This window comes from Myotis brandtii, unplaced genomic scaffold (assembly GCF_000412655.1).
Source record: "Myotis brandtii unplaced genomic scaffold, ASM41265v1 scaffold1583, whole genome shotgun sequence".
In the NCBI taxonomy this organism is placed as follows: Eukaryota; Metazoa; Chordata; class Mammalia; order Chiroptera; family Vespertilionidae; genus Myotis; species Myotis brandtii.
Window position 1 is genome coordinate 374,883 of NW_005355769.1, and position 27,032 is coordinate 401,914.

General features: G+C 36.1%; 1 pseudogene; it reads left to right on the plus strand.

The window, feature by feature from the left end:
* LOC102245191 overlaps window positions 1-27,032 on the plus strand; it is an 88,328-nt pseudogene that overhangs the window by 45,084 nt on the left and 16,212 nt on the right.

Here is a 27,032-nt window from a genome sequence, read left to right on the forward strand (position 1 = left end):
ATGGTGTAAGTTGGTGGTCTAATTTCATTTTTTTGCATGTATCTGTCCAATTTTCCCAACACCATTTATTGAAGAAACTGTCTTGACTCCATTGTATGTTCTTGCCTCCTTTGTCAAATATTAATTGAGCATATTGGTTTGGGTCTATTTCTGGGTTCTCTATTCTATTCCATTGATCTATATGTCTGTTCTTGTGCCAGTACCAGGCAGTTTTGAGAACAGTGGCTTTGTAGTACAGCTTGATATCTGGTATTGAGATCCCACCTACTTTGTTCTTCTTTCTCAAGATCGCTGCAGCTTTTCGGGGACTTTTTTTATTCCAGATGAATTTTTGGAGCGTTCATTCTAGGTCTGTGAAATATGCCATTGGTATTTTAATGGGAAGTGCATTGAATTTATAAGTTGCTTTGGGTAGTATGGACATTTTAATGATGTTGATCCTACCAATCCATGAACATGGTATGTTCTTCCTTGATGGGTAATATTTTTATTAATCACTGTGTTAACGTAAAAAAAACTATTGAAACCTGTAAAGAATTTTTGTGAGTTTATTTGAGCCAAACTGTTGACATATGCCAGGAAGCAGAACCACAACGAATTGATATAATGCTCCGGAGAATGGCAGGTTACATCTGTATTTATGCATTGCAATCAAAAGAAAGGGACATAGGTGGGTTACATGAAATTCATTGGTGATAGATTAAGGAAGTGGGATAAAGCAAAGCAGGGAAACCCCTGGGATTGGATAAAAAGTAAAATGATGGCACATACTTAGGTGGGTGCAGGATCAATTAACATGATAATGAAGAAATTTGTGGTATCTGTCCTGGTGCCCAGCACATCTGGTTGTGCCCCAGAGGCTCCAGAAAAAGGGAAGTTACAAGTTACCCAGACATTTCAAGGGTATGTTATCATAGATGTAAAAAGACACATAGGCTCAAGGTAAAGGTTGACCTTGTCAGAGAAGATACCGGCCTAGGACATAACTGCCCACCATAACTGCTTTAGTTAAAGTTTAATTTCAGACCGTCCTTTGTGGTTACTTTAGGTCTCTGAGTTTGCAAGACCACCATGCAGGACTTCCCCTGAGCTTGTCAGGTTAGCATGTGGCCCCTTTTGTCCACAACTGGAACCTGATTAAAAGTAGACAGTTCAGAGTGCCTAGAAGAAATAAAACCTTCATAAGAGTAATAAAAATAAGTTCCTGAAGGACTTTATTAGAATCTTGCCTTGACTAAGCTATGCTACTGACTCAACAGGCCTCAGTTGGGGTTTGAAGATCAGCTAGCTTATTCTCTGAAGTGTGGGCTACTACAAGCTCTGCAACAAGTAAATTATATATGTGCATTGAATTGAATCTTTTAAATGCATTAATTTATGCATTTGATTTACATTTTAATGTTTTTAAGGCATTTTGTATTCAATTCTAATAACTTCACGCAGCATTTACTTTCTAAACAGTAAACATATAAAATTAATGAATAATTTTTTATGAAAAATAATAGTAATTTTTATATTTGTTCAGGTAAATAAAAGCAGGAATCAGTAAGAACAGAATGTCCAGGTTTTTAAGTAAACTGGTTTCCCTCATGCTCATGATTCTGAGCTACACAGTGAAAGCCATCTGTTTGTTATTTTTGTCTCCAAGACTATATTTTGTCTTTTAATTATTTTCAATATAGCATGTCATTGGGAGCCTAAGAATAGCTGCATATCCATTAACAGCATATAAGTGGATTGTTGAATGGATGCTATGTTATTCTCATGCATTTTAACCATAGGACTAATATAACTTGTGAGTCTTGGCTCTCTTTGAACCTTGGCAGCACTGCATTTCTATGCATTTCTTATTTTTTATAGTTCTGTGATGATTTTTTAAAATTTTATTGAAGTTATTGGGGTGACATTGGTTAATAAAATTATATAGTTTCAAGTGTGTAATTCTATAAAGCATCATCTGTATAGTGCATTGTGTGTTCATGACCCTAAGTCCAGTCTCCTTCTGTTACCATTTACCCTTTACTACCCTCCCAATCCTCTTTCCCTCTAGTAACCACCATACTGTTGTTTGATGTATGAGTTTTTGTTTGTTTGTGTGTCATTTGTTCATTTGCTGCTTTTAGTCATATATATGAGTGAAATCATATAGTTCTTGGCTTTTTCTGTCTGATTTATTTCACTTAGCATAATATTCTCAAGATGCATCCATGTTGCTATAAATGACAGTATTTTATCTTCCCTTATGGCTGAGTAGTATTTTATTATATATATCAACCACTTCTTTGTCCAATCATTTGGTGAAGGACATTTTATTCATGTTGGCCATGATGTAAATCTTTCTTCTTACTTGCAAGATGTTTTAAAGGTGATTTTAATCAGTAGTAAACTCTTCCATTAAAATGAATCCAAAATAAACTAACAAGCAAAATAGAAATAGACTCATAGATACAGAACACAGACTGACAGATGTCACAGGGAGGAATGTTGTGGTCTGGGTGAAAAGGTGACGGGATTAAGCAAAAAAAAAAATCATATACATAGATAATAGTATGGTGATTACTAGAGAAAAAGGGGGGTGAGGGGTGGTGAGCGGTGGTAGAAGAGGATGGAAGGAGACTGGACTTTGGTGGATACACAATACAATATATAGATGAAGTATTATAGAAATGTACACTTGAAATCTCTATAAATTATTAACCAATGTCACCTCAATAAATTCAATAAAAAAATTATTTAAAAACGCATCCAGATAAAAAGAGCACTTGTTGCCAAAACACTCTGAAAAATGCTCATAGGTATCTTTAATGTCATGATAATGAGCTGATGAGACTGTGAGGTAATTAAAAACACCATAATATTCATAGCAGAATATAAAATAGAAAGAATATGTTCACATTTTAAGAATATAGATAGTATTTTAGAAAATGTTTTTAATTACATAAATCATGTGGTACTGAAAATACTTGTATCTAAACATCACTCCTTAAATAAAGTCTATACTTCTAATTTGATTACAAACTTTTAAAGATCATGGACCACACTTCCCATAATGTTTCCCTTTCCTAGCAAAAAGCCATAAAAAGAGTAAGAACATTAAAAAAACAAATATTTAATAAGCACGTATTATTTCCATGACACTGTGCTATAATCTGTAGCAATTCCTAGGAGCCAGGCAGCAGCCCCACCCCCACGCCACCGCCACTGGTCACCATCTGTGGATGAACAGGCACCACTAGAACCTGCATTGGTCTAACACCGCCCGCTCACCTGCTCCACAATCCTGTAGCCGTCCCGCTCTCGTCGGGGCCCATCGGGGCCGGCAGCGCCTCCCACTGCGAGCGCCATGTCGCTAAGGCCCACCATGTTCTGTGCCGCCCCCTGGTGGTCAGCGTGATCAGTGGAATTTCTGGTCAAACTCCCAGTTGAGGGGACAATTTGCATATTAGGCTTTTATTATATAGATCAGTGATGGCGAACCTTTTGAGCTCGGCATGTCAGCATTTTGAAAAACCCTAACTTAACTCTGGTGCCGTGTCACATATAAAAATTTTTTGATATTTGCAACCATAGTAAAACAAAGACTTATATTTTTGATATTTATTTTATATATTTAAATGCCATTTAACAAAGAAAAATCAACCAAAAAAATGAGTTCGCGTGTCACCTCTGACACGCGTGTCATAGGTTCGCCATCACGGATATAGATGGTCTCTCATCTCCCTGCCCATCCCTGTATAATTCACTTTGTGATGCTGGGCAGGCTCTCTGCAAACTGCATTCTTTTGTCAGCTGGTTTCCTGTTAGGCTCTGCCTAGAACGGACTACTTCCTTCCTTTGTTCCTTCTTTTCTTATCAGGGTAACTCAACAATGTTCATACCATCTATAGCATTTTTTGCTAGAAGTAACACTAATTGTCAATTTGTAGTTTTCCAATAACTTCAAAATGAGCATTATCTTGCCCACTCAGAAATATCAGTATTTTCTGGGTGGAGTATACTTTCCAAATTTCTGGACCTCAGCTCCACAGACTCCTTCCTACAAGAACCTGATAATCAGTATTTGCTGAGCAGGGTCCTTAATATCAGTTCATTGTAGCTTACACTAATATACTAAGTTTTAATATTACCAACCTTTCCCCTTGTTTTCTTACCCTCCGATTGGTTGCTGCTTCCCGCAATTATCACCTGCACAACATGTGATACTTTAATTAACTTCTTTCCTTCCTCCCTAGTTAACATTTTTTTTTTAATTCTTACTTAAGAATATTTCTTCCATTGATTTTTTTTTAGAGAAAGTAGAAGGGAGAGAGGAATGGGAAAGAGAAAGAGAAACATCAATCACCTGCCTCCTGTCCGCACCCAGACTGGGCCAAGATCCAGCCCACAACAGAGGTACCTGCCCTTGCCGTGGAATCAACCTGCAACTCTTTGGTCCCATGACCTTTCAGTCCCCGCCTTAGCTCCAACCACTGAGCCAAACCCCCAACAATTCTTTTATAATTTATTTCTTTTATTGTGGCAAAAGTACATAACATAAAATACAACACTTTAATCATTTTAAATGTACAATTTAGTGGCATTAAGTATGTTCATATTATGCAACCTTGACCACTATCCAGCTTCATAATTTTTCATCCCAAAGTGAAACTCTATATCCCTTAAAGCTATAACTCCAAATTCTACCCTCCATCCTATGCCTGAAGACTATTATTCTACCTTCTGTCCCTATGAATTTGACAATGCTAGGTACCTCATATAAGTGGAATCATCCAATATTTGTTCTTTTGTGTCTGATTTTTTTTCACTTAGTATAATGTCTTCAAGGTTCATCCATGTTGTAACACTTATATTAATAAACTCTCTCTGTTAAAATAACTGGTACAGTTTCTGTCTCCTAACTTGATCCTGACCAGTACAGTGACTACAATAAATCCCCCTTCACTAGCCTTCAATTCTGGGTAAAATGTTAAAAGACTTGTTTTCAGATGACAGATCCATCCATAGGGTCAGTTATGTGAACTATCAGTGATGCAATACTTCTGGGTGAAGTTCACTTTATCTGACTCACTACATTTTGAAGGAAGCTTTCAATTTTCAGGAAAGGGAACGGGTCTTCCCATGACATTTTACCTCAATCTGATTAATTTAACTTTGTTTAAAAGCAAACATGAACTAATTCTCATGTTTTTTATATAATTGAGATTGAGATCCTTCTATTTTAATAGAGTAGGTAGACAAGAGGCCAACGAGTGAGAAAAGTGACATAGATGAGTCAGAAGGGAAGATTTCATTATTAGAAGCTTTGATTCACCTTCTGAGTGGGTAAGTGACAGCTAACCTTCTTATGCTTTCTTTTATGTCCTCTGGCGTTTTATATTTCATGGCAATGTCATAAGAGTTATTTATATAGTACTCTTTCTTTGGAAACACTTATAAGGAAATTTAGGGGCAGAAAGTGCAAACAGAAATGCTTTCATTAAGTCTCATTAGTTGGCCTTATGTACAAGCTTCAAGAGCTACCTGTACACTCTAAGGTTTAAGAAAACCTGTGAGTAGTTCTATCTCTATTGGAGCCACTAAGCCATATTCAATTCTATAGTATTGTTATAAAGAAACAACAGACCTCCCTAACCGGTTTGGCTCAGTGGATAGAGCGTCGGCCTGCGGATTCAAAGGTCCCAGGGTCAATTCCGGTCAAGGGCATGTACCTTGGTTGCAGGCACATACCCGGTAGGGAGTGTGCAGGAGGCAGCTGATCGATGTTTCTCTCTCATCTATGTTTCTAACTCTCTATCCCTCTCCCTTCCTCTCTGTAAAAAATCAATAAAATATATTTTAAAAAAAGAAACAGCAGACCAAAAATGGAGTCACTTGTACTAGTACTGAGCCCCTCCAAGACTTCATAGCTAACCTAATTGCAGTTTCAGTATCTCCCAGGAGTGTATTTTAAACTAATTAGTCTTGATTTTCTGCATCAACACTAGTAAGATAATCTTCCAGATAAGGCCCTATCTTTCCCTAAGGGAAGGTGACCTTGTCTGAAATAATTCACTCTTCTAACTTCCTTGTGCTGACTTCCTTCTGCCTATAAATCTTTCCATTTTGTAGAACTCATTGGAGACCTTTTCTATTGCTAGATGGGACTCTGCTCAATTCAAGAATTGTTCAATAAAGCCAATTAGATGTTGTCAGCATAAGAAATGTCCGAACCTGTGGAGAATTTTTATAAGACTTTATTTGAGCCAAAACTGATGGCAATTGCCAGTTAGCAAGATCTAAAATGCTCAGAAGAATAACAGTTTTGCAGTTTCTTTTATGCATTTGAAACTAAGGAGGAAACATAAGATTACATGAAGGTGAAAGAAATCAAGGTGGTGATTGGATTACAGGATGGTTAAGTAATGTGGTCTCTTGAGGGTTATGCCTTCAAAGGATATTACTGTTTCAAAGGTGTGCTAACTTAGGTGCATAGAACAATGGACAGGGCTTGCTTAAAAACCTTTCACTAAAGAAGTTACAGGCTTGGAGCATGTAACTTCTAATCTTAGAAGTTATGATCTTAGAAGTTAGCATTGACTACCCCCCCATGACCTGCCTAGTTAGGAATTTATGATTTATTATAATACCCTTTTTCATCCACAATCTTTAATTTTACTCTGCTGCATTTTTGTTTCTTAACAGTTATAATCTGTGCCTCTGAGCTTCATCTACTATCTGTTAAGCATATGCTCTTGGTCCCAAGGGAACTCTTGATTATTAAAGCCTAGAGGCCCAGTGCATGAAATTCGTGCACTAGGGGGTTGGGGGTCCCTCAGCCCAGCCTGTGCTCTCTCACAGTCCGGGAACTCTCAGGGGATGTCTGACTGCCAGCTAGCGGGCCTAAGCTGGCAGTTGGACATCCTTAGCACTGCTGTGGAGATGGGAGAGGCTCCTGCCACCCCCACTGAGCTTGCCAGCCATGAGTCCAGCTTCTGGCTGAGCGGTGCTCCCCTTGTGGGAGTGCACTGACCACCAGAGGGTAGTTCATGCTTTGAGCATCTGCCCCCTGGTGGTCAGTACGCATCGTAATGACTGATCATTCTGCCATTTGGTCGATATGCATATTAGCCTTTTATTGTATAGGATAAACTAACCCATATAAAAAATAAAGCCTACAAGAGTTTAATTTTAATGGTGCTCTCTTTTCCTAAAGAGACTCATAATCTCAAGAGTTCATTATTCACAGGAGGCCTTTCTATGGTCATCAATGAGACCCTGAAATGGAAAACTTACTCAAGATTTTGCTAATTATTTTCTTTCATAACTTATTTCACCTGGGTTTAAACAATTTTCCCTTAAAAGTTATGTTTTCTTCATTATTAACAGTCATAATTTAATGATTTCAAAAACATCACAGTACTACACATAACTAAAGATAATGTATTTACGTATAGAATCCCAGCATTTATAATATCAAAGTATTTTTATTACTCCATTACACTCCATCCTTTCTCACAATATTAAACTGATTTTATTGGCTAGAAACTTAGGAAATATCTGATCTTTAAACCAAAATTTGGTGCTATTTGAAAGCTGTTAAAAATTTTAACATCATATATGAATGAAATATTCATTATTTTATCTAGCAGCACAGGCACTATTGCTGACTAAATTTATTTAGCAACCAAAAAAAAAGTAAAAAACCCCAGGACTTAACCTCTCTCACCTGATTTATATTTATTATAGAAAATTATAGTTAAGAGTTAAGTAAATTTTAATAGAAATATAGTCAGTTTTCTTGGTCAAAATATATGAAAAAATACTAGTTGAAGAATATATTTGCTTTATAATTGAGAAATAATGAATGATGCGTATTGCATTTATAATATTCCATTAAGGAACTTGAAGGGAATTGTGTTGGGTACTTTAAAATGTAATGTCTGATAATACTCAGTTGCTGCAAAGGTCAGTCTCAGTTTTGTAATCTTAGATTTCACTAAAGATTATATTTAAAAGTAAAGCTCCAAAGCAAGTATAAATTGTATGTTAGCTATTCTATTGTATTTCTGTTGCAGAGACAGTATATTGACTAACCTGTAGTTATCCTTCTCCCTACCCCCATCGACCCCAGACACTATCTTTTTTTACTAATAGAACCCAAGTATCTTTAGGCAAAAATGTGCTGGATTTTCAAGATGACCCTTATCAGTCTAAGTCAGTCATATTTTTGCCAGCTATGTCTCTGCTCAGCATTCTTCCCAAACAGCCTACCATGTGACTCAGAGCTAGTCAAAGGCAGGGAAAGAATGTCTGAGGCTTCTGAGAAAGTTTCACTGGAAAAAAAAAAGAATAAAGGACAAAAAAAATGACTTCTGCTTCTTCGTACTTGGGATATAAATGTTAAACAGGGAAAGAATGTCTGAGGCTTCTGAGAAAGTCTCACTGAAAAAAAAAAATAAAGGACAAAAATATTTGACTTCTGCTTCTTCGTACTTGGGATATAAATGTTAATAGATTACATCTGAAGATGTGCTAAGCCTTCACATATTCTTTCCCTGTCTTTGACTAGTTCTGAGTCACATGGTAGGCCCCTGTTTGGGAATGCTGAGCAAAGACATAGCTGGCAAACGGGCTTGCAATTAATATAACTGACTTAGACTGATAAGGGTTATCTTGGAAATCCAGCACATTTTTTACCTAAAGATATTTGGGTTTTATTAGTATAAAAGATGGTGTCCAGGGTTGATGGGGCTAGAGAGAATAGATTACATCTGAAGATGTGCTAACATTATATTACTTTCCAGATAAATGATAGTAGAAAAAACTCACATTTTTATAAATATTCGTTGAAAACCTGGCTTTTTGTTTTTACCCCACAGAATATGCATGCATATTCTCTTTTGAGAGAATTCATACAGCATATATATATTTCAAGGGTATTTTGCAATAGTTATATATGCATATACTTATTGCCAATATAATTGATTTTGAAACATTGAGTAGAATTAAAATATTTGAAAGTATATTAGACAGTGGTCTCTATTATGGGTGTGTATTAATTAAAACACCAAAATAAAGAATAAAATGTAAATAATCTTTGAATTAATTATAATTAACCTCTGCTTAGAAATGGAGCAGAATTAAATACTAAAAAAGGTAAATATCTCAAAGTCCTCCATCTTATTTTTAAGACATGCATTTCGGTAGTTTATGTAGAAGCTGAATTATCTATATATATAAAAGGCTTGGTGTCCATCTGACCATCTGACAGGTAGCTATGACACGCACTGACCACCAGGGGGCAGAGGTTCAATGCAGGAGCTGCCATGATGTGCACTGACCATTTAAAAAGAAATGACACCACAGACCTGGTGCAGACAAACCAACACCTCAACTTCCCCCAAGTGGGACACAGGCCCCATCACCACCCTGGAGCAACACCCCACCAAATCACAGCTGGCACTGCCGAGACCCCAAGGTGCAAAATGCTGCCCACAGCCCCGCTCAGCCCAGAAATGGTCACTGTGGGCACCAGGTAATGATGTCACGTAGCAACACCCAGATTCCTTTCCCTAGCGACTAGCCTCCTTGCAGTTTCTTCAGCCCAGGAACACGACTTGCTTTATAGCCAGGTGCAAACATTTTTCACTTTAACCAAATGTCTGAGAAGCGTTTTCACGTGCCTCATCTCATTTGATCCTCACAGAAGTCCTGAAGTAGGTACGTAGGAAACTCAGTAGAATATTATTTTCTTTTCATTAGCTGGAAAACACAGATTTAGAAAGTTTAGAAACTTGGCCTGACTGAAAAGAAGTAAGAAATGGTGGAACTTGAAAATGACTTCAGGTTTTCTCACTGTGCAGAATATAGGCAAACACTGCTACAGTTAAACATTTCACCCTTTGTTCTCCCTGCTTGATCTATAATAATAATCTGCTTCATGTTGATATTTAATGCTGTGTTGCTGACAATTACCTGAAAGAGAAATTGAGGTGCTTCACTGGGCTGGAAAAAGTTTAGCTAAATCAGAAAGCAGATCTAATTAAGCAAGTTTATCTATATATATAAAGCTCTTGCTGGTGCCAATCACACACATGTGTTTTGATTTATCATTGTTGATCATGAATTTGGTTGACACTTCTATTATAAACAAAGGGTGAATAGTGATATTAAAATATTTCTTCTAATTAATTTCCTTTCAATGATCATGAATCTGTGCATCGGGGCACTAGTATACAATAATCATTTTAAGTGCTCACCCCATCCTGATATTCCAGGTTTATAAAACACATAAATGTCATCACCCAAACTGTTTCATAGATCTAAGTAATATGAAGTTTAAATCTTATAGAAGAAATTCAGGTACGTGTTTTGCCTCACAAAGATGATATTTGTAAGGATCAAAACTAACTTTTGCAACAGAAATTTTTTAATTCATTATTCATTCTACACATCAAACATTTAAACAAACTTTATAGTAGTTACTTATGAAGGCCAGCATTAAAGTATTTTGAGGAATGGCACTTCACAGAGAAAATGACTAACTGTTTAATGTCTTGTGGGACCACTTTAGTGATGTAGAAATTTGTATTATAACTTAGGCCATCATGTATTCCAAAATGAAGCAAAATAAAAACAAAAATTAGAGTAAAATTTTACCAAAGTACACTAAAAATCATAGCTTGAAATCCTTATAGTCATAGCTAAATTTTATTAATTTTTAAAAATGATTAGTCATTAGCTTTATATGGGAGAAATAAAGGAACAAACCACATACATTAATTGTATTTTATTTTATTTTTTATACCAGATAAAATAGACTTTATGATTTTGGGGGGATTTTGGGGTCTATTTTTTAATAATTGAAAACAGATATTATATTATACAAAAGCATCATCATGTTACATATTTCTCATACAACACATATCATGTTGTAGAGTCCTAAACAAAGTTATTAAGTATAGATGGTATAAGACCCATCCATGATTTTCTCAAGTTAACTCAATATTGATTAATTATATACTATCTCAGCTAATAATATCAGAAAATGAGTTTGTGTTAAGAAACAACTCTTTTAGCCGTTTTCTACCTATAAAGATGTATGAATCCATTAATTCACCTATTTTTTATTTGAAAATAAAGCAAAACTAGAAGTAACTGCTTTTAAAACGAGTTTCCACAGAATTGCTTATACATTGTTTTATTTGTATAATTTCACTATGAACAAATTAAATTCACTACAGATTTATTAGACTTGGCTTAGACTAGGGATCTAAAAACTGTTTTTCTGACAAGAGCCAGATAATATATACTTAGATTTTGCACATCCTTAGGTCTCAGTTATTGAAAGTGTGGTGTGTGTTTTTATAGTGATAGCAGCCATCTAGTACCTAAATTGGTGGATGCAGGTGTTTTCCAATAAAACTTTATTTACAAAAACAGGCAGCTGATTGGATTTGGCTTGTAGGTTGAAGATGAGACCCTCCATCCCAGATAATAATTCCTTGAAAGTTAACAAAATTAGGACAGACTAGCTTTAATTATAGAAAAGCTCAGAGACTTGGGGAGAAATGTAGAAATAGAATGATAGCATAAAGTAACATGCTTTCAAAAATGCCCCACCCAAGGTTTATGGAGTTTTCAAAGAAATTCTTTCACAAATTTGCTATAGAAGAGGAAACAGCCCTAAAATAAATAGAAAACTGCAAATTTACAATAAATCCTGGGTGTTCTTTTTCAATCTATTTCTTTTTATTTTATACCTGAATCAGAAAACTAAATCACTTATATTTAAATATAGAATTTAAAAAATGCCCCGGTGTTCTAGTTTTTGGATAATAAATTACCCCAATAAAACCACAATCTTGTATTTTCCCTTACCATTTTCGAGGGTACAGAATCCAGGAGTAGCTAAGCTATTTGGATCAAGCAGGGTATATTTGTCTATGAATATGCAGTGGATCTGGGGCCACAATACTTTTAATTGGAGGCCACATGAAATATTTTAATTTATTTTAAAATTAGAAAAAAACATGAACTGTTAGGTCAAAGTAAAAATGTAAAATGTATTAATATATTCACTTTTATAACAATGTGGTGAATATATGTGGTTAAAATATTGTTTGGAACAAATGTAATACACACTTTTGTGCAGGGATTCCTCAATCTTCCCTCTTGTGTCCCACCCAGATGAGCGATATAGTTATACATATAGATATATTTTTATAGAGAAAGGAGCCAACAAAGGCAAAATTCAAAGTGAATGAAAAGTGCGTAGGGCCCAGGAAAGTCACAATGAAGCTGTGTGGCTCTGGATTCAGTCTCTCACAAGGTTCAGTCAAGTGTAGCCAGGAGTTGTAGTTCCCGAGGCCTTGACTGAGGCTGCAACCAAGCTCTTCATGTCTGATCGCCAGAGACGTAGGTTCCTCTCCACATAGGTTACTGCTCAAGATTAGCTTCCTCAGAGCTAGTGATCGCAAAGAAAAGAGAGAACAAGCAAAACAGTCACGCTGTCTTTTATAAACTCATCTTGAAAATGGCACACCATCAGTTCTGTCATATTCTACTGTTCACAGAGTGAAGCCACAGTGATGTTGGAGGGACTAGGCAAGAGTGTGAGTGGCCAGAGGCAAGGATTGTCTGAGGCCACCTTGGAGGGTGGCTACCGGAGCAGGAGAGTCAGGATTGCCAAGGGACATCACTGTCTGAGAAACCATGTGGGTAGAAGTGATAACAGTGAACCTGACAGTGTTGAACTCACTCAATCCAAAACTTCAAGGCCAAATTTTATCATGAAAAATTACTTGTAAGTAATCTAATAAATCAGAACTTTGTATACTTTACATTCTTTTTAAAAATATTTTTTAGCTTGGTGCTTCTTTTTTTTTAAATTTTTGGGGGTGACATTGGTCAACATGATCATATAGGTTTCAGGTGTGGGTTTCTATGTTATAAGATCTGTATATTGTACCATGTGCCCACCACCCAAAGTCAAATATTATCCTGTCACCATATATTAGGATCCCTATCTTCCCCCATCCTCTTCCCGCTGGCAACCAACACACTGCTATTTGTGTTCACGAGTTTCAGTTTTATATCTCACATATGAGTGAAGTCATATGGTTCTTAGCTTTTTCTGATTGGCATTTTACTTAGCATAATATTCTCAAGGTCCATCCATGTTGTTGCATATGGCAGTATTTCACCCTTTCTTATAGCTGAGTAGAAAGTACTGAATTATGTATATGTATCACATCTTCTTTATTCAGGCCTCTACCGCAGGACACTTTGGTTGTTTCCATGCTTTGGTCACTGTGAATAATGCTGAAATGAACATACGGGTGAATATAATCTTTGCAAATACTTGTTTGGATATATACCTAAGAGAGGGATTGCTGGGTCGTATGGTAGCTCTATTCTTAATTTTGTGAGAAATCGCCAAACTGCTTTCCATAGATCACTGTAACAGAACAGAGAACCCAGCTATAAAACCCCTTACACATGGACAGATAATTTGTGACAAAGGAACCAGAAACACACAATGAAGTAAAGATAGTCTCTTCAATAAATGGTGCTGGGAAAACTGGAAAGCCCCATACAAACGAATGAAACTGGATTGCAATTTGTCCCCATGTACAAAAAAATTAATTCAAAATGGATCAAATAAATAAATATAAGACCTGAAACAAATAAGTTACATAGAAGAAAATATAGCTTATGGAATTGGGTCATAGAGAACATTTTATGAACTTGACCCCAAAGACAAGGGAAGGGAAGTAGAGGCAAAAATAAATGAATGGGACTATAACTAAAAAACTTCTACACAGCAAAAGAAACTGACAACAAAGCAAAAGAGGCTGCTAACCAGATTGGAGGTGATATTTGCAAACAGTAGCTCTGAACAAAGGTTTAATTTCCAAAATATATAAAGAACTCATAAAACTCAACACCAAACAAACAACCCAATCAAAATATGAGCAGAGGACCTGAAAATACACTTCTCCCAAGAAGACATACTAGCAGCCAATAGATATATGAAAAGATGTTAAACCTCACTAGCAATTAGGGAAATGAGAATCAAAACTACAATGAGATACCACCTCATACCTGTTAGAGTGGCCATTACCAACAAGACAAGCAATAACAAGTGTTGGAGAGGTTGTGGAAAAAGAGAACCCTCATTCACTGCTGGTGGGAATATAGACTGTTACAATCACTATGGAAAGCAGTCTGGTGATTCCTTGAATATTTTACATTTTTTAGTATAAATAAAATGATGTTACAGGATAACTAAAAACTATCACTGCTTACTCTACATATGTAAAAATGATAAAGTTGTGATAAAATCCAATTTATTGGGGATAGCCATGCCTTATTATTTTTTAAGCCAAACATTCTATAGAAGAAAAATATACACATCAAGTGTTTGTATCTTTTATTTGTTTTTGTATATCACTAACTCAAATATTCTGGAGAACAAAAAATTCATAAATAGGAACAAAACTTGACCTGGATAAGATATAGTTCTGTGATAACCTCCTTTCTTTTAAAAGAGGTTCTGTGAAATTAAAACTGGTCTGACATCAACAACTAGTTAATACTTAGGTCTTTATTTCATTTCTGATCATTCTGAGTCGCTAGGTCTGCCTGTCCTGCTGGTTTGTCTCAGCGGCCGGATTTGTCTTTTTCCCTGGAGAGACTGCATATAGAGGGTGTACTTCACCTGTCTCTTTTCATGAAAAAATGAACACAAGTTGTATACTTCTGAGTGAAACTGGAGCAAGCTTCTTGTTTTTTTTTTTCTTCTCCCCGTTTCTTTTTGCTATAATTGCTGACTTTTTTTGCTGCTGAGCCCAGATACCGAGAAAACCATGACTCCTTTTCCACCTAACAGAAAATGTGTATCCCTCAGTGGTTCCATGGGGAGAAGATAAATGCAGACAGGATAAATAAAATTATCAGTCAGAACTGAAAGATGCTGACTCAGATTTGTACCTATAGTGCAATAGCCACTGCTTCTAAAATGTAGTTTTATATAGACACCAGAAGTAATCCTTCCCAGCATGAGCTTTCAGGAATAATTTAGAATTGCAAACAATTGATTAGAAACATTGTCCATGCAGTTTTTTGCCCCTTGTATCCAGAAAGCTTTCATCCTATTTAATAAAGAGGGAATATGCTAATTGACCCTCACACTGTTGCAAAGATGATGGCCCCCACAGCCAATAAGGAGAGAATATGCTAATTGACTTCCCTGCCCTCAAAGATGGCAGCGCCCACCGCTACAAGATGGCCTGCAGGGGAGGGCAGTTGGGGGTGACCAGGCCCACAGGGGAGGGAGTTGGGGGTGATCGGGTCAGCAGGGGAGCAGTTAGGCGTCAATCAGGCTGGCAGGGGAGTGGTTAGGGGGTGATCAGGCTAGCAGGCAGAAGTGTTTAGGGGAAATCAGGCAGGCAGGCAGGTGAGCGGTTGGGAGCCAGCAGTCCCGAGGGTTCCAAGATTGGAGAGGGTGCAGGCTGGGCTGAGGGACACCGCCCCAGTGCACAAATTTCATGGACTAGGCCTCTAGTTTAATATAAAATCAATGGTTATTTAAAATAATAAAGTCATTTACATGGAAAAATAGTTTATGCCACAAGCATATTTAAAAATTATTTTTGTTGCCTGTGCCTACCTATGTCCCCCCCCCCATTAATTACATGATCCTTCTGATAGCATCAAATTCCCTTTCCACAAGATTTTTGTATCTCATTATTTTACCACTCTTCCATTTCTATACTTTATAAGTCAAATGATTTATTCATCAGTTTATTCAACAATTCAACAGTAGTCAAATGCCAATAAAATGAATTTAAACTACAGAAAATACAGATATAAATAAGCCTTTTTGGTAAATTGTTTCAGAGCTGATGTTTATCTGTAGGATGATACACTTTTGACTAAACTCATCATGGATCACCTAACGAAAATATGGTTTTAAGTAATTATGTATGTTGATAAGAATAAAGTAATACTTTTGTGCAGAGATGGCTCACTCATCTATTTTTTTTTGCTTAATTCATATGTAAATTGAAATTATGAAAAAGCTGTAAGTAATACTCTTCCAATGCACAAAAAAATACGACAATAAGGACTAGTACATTGTACAAGTGAGAAATATGTCATTGTTGTTGATGGTGACGTTGTTGATGGTGATGCAGAGGGGTCTAGATCGATTAGAGGCAATACATTCAACACACAATTCTACTTAAGAAAACAGCAAAAGAAGAGACACTAGTAGGAACTATTGAACAGATCCTAATTGGAGAAGCAAGAGCAAGCGTGGGACAGATGGAGAACAGACCACTTGGATCAATTTTTATACTGAAAATCAACAGACTTGAGAAGCAGCTGTGCTGGAAGCCTCAGGGTTTTTTATTTTTTATTTTGTTCTGTTTTGTTTTCAGTGCCTAAACCAAGTAGAAAGCTGGTTCTCATGTGACTCCTCCCTCATAAGACACCAAGCAGCATTGGGAACAACAGGAAGAGCGACTTTTACTATCTGATGTTTAATTAAATTGAATCCAATTTTAAACCTAATATTTTAATATAGGCTTTTCATAGATGTCTGGAAAAAGAAGGGAGTGGCATCAAACGACAACGTCCACATTATCTCTCATCTTGGACGCAGGAAAAGTTACCAGCACAGGCCAGGTGGTCTTCATCTCAGTTTCCTGAAACATATGGCTTACGTAGTTCTGATAGCACTCATGGAACCTGGCTGAGTGTCAGGCTCCTTATCTTTACTATCCATTTAAAACAAGAAGATTCAGGTGAAGTGCCATGATTTTCCCAACCAAGCTCAATGGAATGTCATGAGTAGCCTGAAGAAATATTAAAAGTGGTCAAAATTTTGCCACATTTAAAATTATTTTTTTTAAACTTTGGTATTTTTAGGTGATAGATCCTATATAATAAAGAGCTAATATGCTAATTAGACTGAACAGCAGAATGACCATCCAGATGACCTTCCGGATGAAGCCGGGACTGTGAGGGCTAAGCCCCTTGCACAAATTTTGTGCATCGGGCCTCTAGTTGCTATGTAAAAATATTAAACTCCTTTTGTAGGTGAATTTTATCTCAAAACTTATCAGTCAGAAGATATTACATAAACTGTATACATTTTAGTCAAATTAAATAATGACTTAGAATTTACGTGCTGACAGTCTGTTAGAAAAAACACTCTGTCATTATTGAGTGATTTATTGCAAAAAAAATCAAGAAGTCTTAAGCAATGTTTAGAACCTGAGGAACATGTTTTTACTCTTTAGCTCATCCTAGTCTTATACATTCTGATTTTCCAGATTATGAGGACACCTGCACTTTTAATTCTCGTTTCTGAGACAAACTTGGGCCTAGAAATCTTTGCTAATAATGGGAGCCATGGAGCCCAAGCTCAGGTTTCTAAGGGCAATGGTCAGACTTTGCCCTCGGTATTTACTCACTTGTACTGTTCACAGTGGCATCTATTCGGGGTCTTAGGGAATCTTCCCTCAATCTCTCACAAATGTAAAAGTCATCCACCTGCTTCTCCGCTATATTAGCAAAATACCCTCAGGAACATCAAACATCTGGATGTCAAAAACCAGGAACACAATTATACACATGCTACTCATACTTAGCCTAGCAACACTAATCTCTCCTGGGGCCAGGACACGAGCAATCTGAAAGGGGAAAAGAGATAACAGGGAGAATAAAACACAAATTAATATCTCAAGTTATCCTGCCCCACTTGCATCCTTAAAATAGAAAAGAGAAAATCCCATTGTGGTATAGTTTAATTTTAGCTGGATATTAGACCTGATTTATTAGTACTTATTTCCACAATAAAAGATAACTTAATTGTTTGTGGCAGTGAAGTATATGTTCCTTGAAAGATTTTTCACAGCTCACCTATTAAATGTTGAGTCTGATGCTCTTATTACAAGTGATTCATTGGGAAATTATAATAATTATAACCTTAATACTATCTATCACTTAATAAATTTTGTCTGTTATGTGCCAAAAATATGTCAAGAGATTTGCATAGATTAGCTCATTAACTCTCAAGGATGCTGAAGCAGGTATTATTGTTCCAGTATTTCATTTTTGGCTAAATTAAATGCACATATATAGTAAGTAGAAGCACCTTAAGTCCTGGGTAGTTTCTCAATGGCAGCAGTTTTGCTGGTGATCCAAATTGGTTTGTTTTTTACTCTTGCAATGAAACAAGAAAAATGTAAATTATATGGCACTTCGTTCTCTCTTTTTGTGTTAAATTAATCAAATTAACAACTTGTTTGATTGCCTTTTTCCAAGTCCATGGTGTTGCCTTCATAAGGGGGCAGAGTCTTTTATCCAAGTTCTTCATTAGCCAATGATCGGTCTCTTTATCAAATTTGTTTTCCTAGCTACAGTGTGTATGAGAAGAGACCCTTGGGGGTGAAATCTAAGCTAAGACATGGAATGAACTCATAGCTAAGCTAGCAGGTTCACAAACCTGTGTCCTCATACAGAGTAGGAAATTCATTACCAGCTACAGAAGTTGCACCCTTAACCTTCTTGACATGCAAATGCACTAATGAAGGGAAATCACCAAAGATCATTAGCTCCCACTTCTCTGGAGTCAGATGAAGCAGGGAGGGAGAAGCTGGGGGAGTAGGGAGAACAGGGAAACGAGGAGCGGGTTCTGTGAAAGGAACAGTGCCTTTAACTTGAATTTCTTCTTCTCTTTCTCTCAACCTTTTCTTCTGGCTATCAGAATTTTTTTTCTTAGAATGATATTCATTTCATGAATAGCAGTATTTATTTGGTTGAAATGAGGCCTGTAAAAGAACCCGGGGGCGGGGGGGATGTTTATTCGTCAAAAAACAAAAACAACCAACCACTGTAAGACTGAATTCTCATATATTCATTCCAAATATGATAGACAGATACTAGCTTATTACGATAAACACCTGTAGGCAATATTCCTGGCTTCTCATTATTTTCCAACTATGTGATGATCCAAATGGGACTTCAGATCCTTTATTACCCATGCTTATTCAATAGTAAAATCTTGTATTTGGAAAGGATAGTTCTGATATATTAGGGATTTAGACAGACATGAGCAGAGTAGGAACAATAGGCCAGGTACAGAAGGTACCCAGGGCAGAAAGCCCCAGGTGCCTAGCAATGGGCAAAAATAGGCTGGAACCTCACCCCAGGGCACGTTTTCCTCCACTAGCATATTGCTGGGCATGTGGTTAAACTCCCTGACCTTTAATATTGATGGTCTTGCTGTTCGACTCTCCCCTGACCTTTACTCCCCTGGCATGTCCCTAGTCAGTGGTAGAGAACCTGGTCTTGCCATGGCTGATATCAGGATTAGGTGCAGTGACTAATGACCACTGCCTTGGCTCCAACCAATCAGTAGAGACCACAACCCTGAAAGGACACACCTGAAATGCAGATGAATATTCGATTGAGATCCTCCCCTGAGACCTCAAATAAAAACTTTCAAGATAAAGGACTCAGTGCTCTCACTTTCTCTAGAACAACCCAGCACCTTCCCACTCCTTTCTTCCCTCGAGGCATACACCTTTGCTTCCTTTCTCCTAAGCTCCAAGGGCCCCTCTTTTACCTCTGTAACTTTTTTCCTGAGCCCATGCAGCCCAGCTGGCTCACCAGGAATGCAGAGGCTGATGGGATTAGGTCTCAGAAACACAGGGATGACATACACCCTATCATCACTTGACCAGTTTCAGAATGCTGTCCGTCCTGTTCCAGGGACTAGTAATGAAGACATTCATTAAGACCCGAGACCCCAACAGGGACTCAAATTCCAGGACCACAAATCACCACAAACACCTTGTACTATTTACCCCTATTTTCTTCCCCTGATTTCCCTATGTAAGCTTTCTCCTAACAAGCTTAAGGGGAAGGTGAATGTTAGGGTTTTTACCCATCACCTTCCCAGATTTCTACCTTCTGATATCATTAAATGCATACTTACAGTCCAATCTCTGTCTCTGCTTTTTGACTGGGTAAGGAGGGACAGTAGAAGCCCCAGACTTGGTTGGCCTCCAGTTTCAACTATACTTTAAAAAAAAAAAATCAAAATTTTGTTATTGTAAGAGTTTGCATGTAAGCTCTTAATATATCTTGAATTGATTTTAGTGTATGTTGAAATCTATAATTGTTTTATATGGTTGACTAACAACCAGCTAAGTTTTCTGGAGTTCCGCCTTTCCCTTACATCTGCCATTCTACCTCTAATTTATATCAAGTTTTAATATATCAGTGACTTTTTTTCAAAATGTTAATGACTTTGAGGTGTCTATACATTTTACTTGTTTACCATTGTATTCATACTAAATTGTTTTTATTATTATATCTTTATTTTAGGTACAGTGTATACTGTTTCCTTACAATTACTTATACTAATTGTATGTGAGTGTACTTGTTATTTATGGCCCTTTGCTCTATAATATATATTCTAGAATTAACATGTGAGATTGTATAAACAATTCAGATGGGATTTAAGTATAATTACTATAATCTAAAAGAAATTTTACAATATGTTTTATTCTTAATGATGAACACAGGATATCTCAGAGTTTGTTCAAGATATTTTAATGCCTTTCAGTAAAATTTTATAATTGTATATATAGTTCTTACAATTATTTTCTTTAATTTTATATACTGTATAGATTTTCGTTGCCATAGTAAAATGTGACTTTATTTTAAAATGTAACTTTACTGTTGAAAGTATTATATATGTCCCATCTTTCCCCCCATTGTCCCCCTCCAGCCTGCACCCCCCCCCAAGGCCTACCCTACTATTGTCTGTGCCCATGGGTTATGTATATATGTATAAAGTTCTTTGGTTAATCTCTTCACTTCTCTACCCCTACCCCCACCCCATGCCCTCTGAGATTCATCAGTTTGTTCCATGCTTCCATGTCTCTGGATCTGGTTTTTTTTTTATCAGTCTATTTTGTTCATTAGATTCCACATATAAGTGAGATCATGTGTTACTTGTGTTTCTCTGACTGGCTTATTTTGCTATCTCAAAGGGTAAGAAATTCTTCTTTTTTACAGCTGCATATTGTTCCATTGTGTAAATGTACCACAGCTTTTTTATCTACTCATCTACTGATAAGCACTTGGGCTGTTTCTAAATCTTAGCTAATGTAAATAGCACTGCTCTAAACATGGGGGTGCATATATTTTTTTCTGACTGGTGTTTTGGAATTTATAGGATATATTACTAGAAGTAGGATCACGAGGTCAAATGGCAGTTCCATTTTTAATTTTTGAGGAAGCTCCAACTATTTTCCATAATGGCTGTACCAGTCTGCATTCCCTCCAGGATTCCCTTTAATCCACATCCTCGCCAGCACTTGTCATTTGTTGATTTGTTGATGATAGCCATTCTGACATGTGTGAGGTGATACCTCATTGTCGTTTTAATTTGAATCTCTCTGATGATTAGTAACTGAGCATTTTTTTCATGTGTCTCTTGTTCATCTGTATATCCTCCTTGGAAAAGTGTCTTTGTCCTTAGGCCATTTTTTAAATTTTTATTGACTTCAGAGAGGAAGGGAGAGGGCAAGAGAGATAGAACCATCAATGATGACAGACAATCATTGATAGGCTGCCTCCTGCATGCCCCACACTGGGGATCAAGCCCACAACCAGCTAACATGGCCCAATGGGAATCTAACTGTGACCTCCTGGTTCATAGGTCGATGCTCAACCTTGCAGGACCTTCGCCCATTTTTAATTGAGTTGTTTGTCTTCCTTTTGTTAAGTTGTATGAGTTCTTTACATAGTTTGGAAATTAACCCCTTATCAGATGTATCATTGGAAAATGTGTTCTCCCATACAGTGGGACATGATAAAAAACAACAAACAAACAAACAAAAATTAGACCACTCACTTATACCATACAAAATAATAAACTCAAAGTGGATAAAAGATTTAAATGTGAGCAATGAAACCATAATAATCCTAGAAGAAACCATATGCACCAAAATCTCAGACATCTCTTGTAGCAATATGATTGCCAGTTGCCAATACATCTTCTACAGCAGTGGTTCTCAACCTGTGGGTCGCGACCCCTTTGGGGGTCGAAGGACCCTTTCACAGGTGTCTCCTAAGACCATCGGAGAACAAATATATAATTACATATTGTTTTTGTGATTAATCACTATGCTTTAATTATGTTCAATTTGTAACAATGAAAATATATCCTGCATATCAGATATTTACATTACAATTCATAACAGTAGCAAAATTACAGTTATGAAGTAGCAACGAAAATAATTTTATGGTTGGGGGTCACCACAACATGGGGAACTGTATTAAAGGGTCACGGCATTAGGAAGGTTGAAAACCACTGTTCTAGGGCAAGGGAAACAAAGGAAAAAATAAATAAATGGGACTACATCAAAATAAAAAGCTTCTGAATAGCAAACAAAATCATAAACAAAATAAAAAGGGATTTCACTATATAGGAGACCATATTTGCCAATGATACATCTAATAAAATGTAACTTTAAAAAAAATTATGTAGTCTAATTAATCGTGGGCTAACAAGTGCATCATATAGAATGCAATTGATTCCATATATTGAGATATATGTTAAGCTCACCAATTAATTGTAGTTTTGACTGGAAACATTTTTTGATTATCTGCATAGAGAATCATGATTTGCAAATAATAACAGTTTTATTTCAATCTTTATTCTATTAAGTTTTTATGTTTTTGGTTAATGAAATTTTATTAACCAAATTAACATAATTTTATTGGTTAATAAGCTTCTATAAATTTCAAGTGCTTAATTCCATGATACATCATCTGTATATTGCATTGTGTGCACACCACCCAATGTCAAATCTCCTCCATCCTTTCAATCTTCATACTTTTAATCTGTTTCTTTTTCTGATATACTGGTCAACATCTTCAAGGAAATGCTAAATAAACTTAGTGGTAAAGATTTTATTATTGTCTTCCTGATTTTAAATGGAATGGTTCAGGGTCTTCTAAATTAATGTAATTGAAGATATGATAATACATGAGATAAGAATTCCCTTCAATCCTAATTATCCAAACACATTTTGTTTGTTTGACTGTTTTGTAATCATGGTGAGATTTTTAAAAAATCATAGCTTATAATAATTTTGATTGTTTTAAAAGAACAAATCTTTAGTTTAATTGATTTTTCTCCTTTTTTTCCTTGTTTTCCTATTTTATTTCTGCTATATTACTAAAGGATTTTTTGAAACTAACTTTTGGTTTAATCTTTGGTTATTTATCTAACTTATTTTGTTAGAAACTTTACTTGTTAAATTGAGAATATTTAAATTTTCTTCCTTTTAAAATACCATTAATTGCAATAAATGTTATGTGAAACCTTACTATCATAAAATACAATAATTTTGATAAGTAGTCTTTTAGGTATATTTGAGTTTATGTATTTTAAAATGAAAATTATAATTCATATTTGATAAAATATTCATTTAATTAGTCATTATATAATTCAATAAAATATATTTATTTTAATTTAAAAATATTTAGAGTTTTATATTTGTCATTTGGAAGTTTACCTCCAATTAAAATGGATTGTGCTAAGCAAAATAAGCCAGTCAGAGAAAGACAAGTATCACATGATCTCACTCATATGTGAAATCTAATGAACAAAATAAACTGATGAACAAAATAGATCCAGAGACATAGAAGCGTGGTACAGACTGTTGAATCTCAGAAGGAAGGCTGGGGTGACTGGTGTGTACGTGGGTGGGAAGATATCAACCAAAGAACTTGTATGTATATATCCATAGCCCACGAACACTGACAATAGTGTGTTGAAGGCTTGGGGTGGGGGGCAGGGGAGGGCTAGGAGGGGTAAATGGGTGGGTGAAGGGAACTTATGTAATTCTTTCATCAATAAAGATTTAAAATAAACTTTATATCACTCTTATAAAAATATAAAATGCATTGTGGTTAGAGAATATAGTATCTATCTATCTATCTATCTATCTATCTATCTATAAAGAGGTAATATGCAAATTATCCAGGACATCATAACAGTCACGACCACTCAGGAGGCTGCACACGCAGGTGGGCGGGAGGGGACTGCTGCGCAGTGAGGCAAGCCATGGATGGTGCAGGCCCACAGAGAACAGGGAGCAGGGCCTGCCCACAGAGAACAGAGCCTGCCAGCCAGGGCGCACCAGCAGTCCAGCCTCTGCGAGTGAGCTGCAGAGGAAACACCTTTTCTGACTGCTCATTGGCTAAGCTCCCGGTATGCCACTCACAGTGTTCTTGGTATCTTGCGTAATAAGAATCCAAGACGGTGATCTAGGGTTTTTCCACCTCACTCCTGGAGGAAAAAGTAAAGGTCTGCTGCTGGAAGGACTAAAAAATGTCTCATCCTGCTGTAGCCAGTTTGACTCAGTGGATAGAGCCTCGGCCTGCCGACTGCAATGTTCGGATTCGATTCTGGTCAAGAGCATGTACCTAGGTTGCAGGCTCCTCCCTGGCCGGGGCTCAGGTCAGGGCTCATGCAGGAGGCAACCAATCGAAGTGTGCCTCTCACATTGATGTTTCTCTCTGTCTTTCCCTCTCTCTTCCATGCTCTCTAAAAATCAATGGAAAAATATCCTTAGGTGATGATAAAAAAAAAAAGAAAGAAAGAGAGAAATGTCATATCCTATGAAAGAGACATCTTGAAAATGCGTAAGGAAAGTTGTCATTTTTTCATGGTGAAGAGACTGGAGTCCATGTTGATAAAAACACCTTGGTGGCTATGGCGGCCAGCAGTGGCAGCAGCAGTGGGGTGATGGGAGCAGTGCTTTCTCGTGATCAGCCCCGTTGCCTTCTGCAGAGGGAGGCCAGACTGTGGTTTAGGCCCACCTAAGCCATAAGTAGGACATCCCCTGAGGGCTCCCGGATTGAAGAGGGTGCAGGTCGGGTTGAAGGACCCCCCCTTCCATGCACAAATTTCATGCACCAGGCCTCTAGTGTATAATAAATAGTCAATGAAATTTGCTGAGACTTGCTTTATAACAAATTCATGTATATATCTCATATGTACTTGTAAATAAGGAGCAATTAAAATTATTGAAAACAGAATTCTTCACATGTTGACAATATAAAACTTGTTACTTATGTTGTTCAACACTATTTTGCTAATTATTATCTTTTTGTCAGTTAATGAGGAGTATGTTCAAATCTTCCATATACTGATTGATTTCTCTAATTATCTCTGTAGTTCTACTAATGTTTACTTTTTATATATTTTAGCTTTAAGTACAGCATATATAAAATGCTTGTATCATAAATTAAATTAAAATCTTATTTTAGAGTGGCCTGGCTGAGGTGGCTCAGTTGATTGAGCATCACCCCATGCACTGTAAGGTGGGTGATTCGAATTCTGGTCAGGGCACATGCCTGGGTTGTGGGCTGAATCCCTAATAGGGGATGTGCAGGTAAAAGCCTATTGATATTTCTCTCTCTTGTTCTCTCTAAAATCAATAAAAACATATTTTTTAAAAAATCTTATTTTATAGTAACCTTTTTTATCCATAACAATATTTTAATCCAACATTTTTTTACTGATATTAATAAGGAGATATATGTATATAATAGTTTTGCTTTAAACTATACTTTGTTTGTTTTAGCATGTGTGGAAGTGGAATAGACAGTGCTCAAATATTTCCTTTTTATGAGACAAAGAGTGCCCTTGTGAATGTGTTGTGGAATAGAAGGCTAACTCCAAATATTTAATGGCTCAATATGAAACTTTCTAAAAACTACCAAATGTTTGGCCTCTGTTTACCTATAGAATCATATTGGGGTTGTATCAATATTATCTTTTACTTCTCTCTTTTAAAACAGGAACATTCTGAAGAATAAAATTTTGTTTTTGAACTTCATAACTATATTCAGCCCAGTCTTTTACTGACATGCCAATGATACATTTTTTGAATTTGTGGAATGCATATTTTTGTTAAAATCAAATACTATTATGTTTTCTCCACTTTTCTGGGGGGTATCATCTACATCAAATAATGGAATAGAGCAATGTAAGACATTGCCATCTTTGGCATATTGCTAAGTTTTGAAAAATAAATTCATTTAAGAATGTTATTTTATGTACTTTTTAAAAAAAATTGTTTAATTAACATCAATATATGTTTCCTATACATCAGTTTAAATTCACACATTTTCAGAGACATTTTGTTCCTGAGTGGCTCTTAAAATAAATCATGTATTTGGGTATTGATTCTTGAGCCTAGATGTTTATGGACCAATGATTTTTAAAGTTTTAATTAAACAAAACTACCTTTCAGTATCCAAAAGACTGGTTTATACTCTGTGCCATGTAATTTATTATAAACTTCTGCAATTGCCTTTTTTGGGATGCCTTTTAAATAATAATTTAAGGCACAAGATTCATTTATTTGTTTTCAACAAAAGATAATATTTCAAGAGTATAGTAAGATAAACATTTTTCCCTACATGACCAATACTAATAAATATGTAAATCTTATTTAATTGGTAAAAGCATGGTATGTACGTGCCATATAATAATTTAATTTACAAAGTGAAACATATCTTGAAGATATGTCTCTTTAATTTCAATATCAAAAGCTGTTAATAGGATACATGATATTGTGGATATCTTCAGGTAGAAAGAATATATGTGAATTTTCCATCTCATTTCACTAAAGTCTAATACTTCACAAGAGGAGCTGCATGGAGAAGTGTCCTGTAGTTCTATCTACTATTTATAAAACAAAGGAAGATTTGAAGAAATTGAGAAGTAGTGACAAATATATGATTCTATGCATTTCTTTTACAAGGCCTTGGTAAATTATTTATTCCTGTTAGTTAGCCCTGTCGCCTGGTATTTTGCCAAATGAGTTAATATGCAAGTACTAGACCTATATTATTACCAGAAAGACTTGAAAATTACAAACATGTCTTGTTTCATTGCACTTTGCATTATTGTGCTTTGCAGATTATATACATATATATACATATAT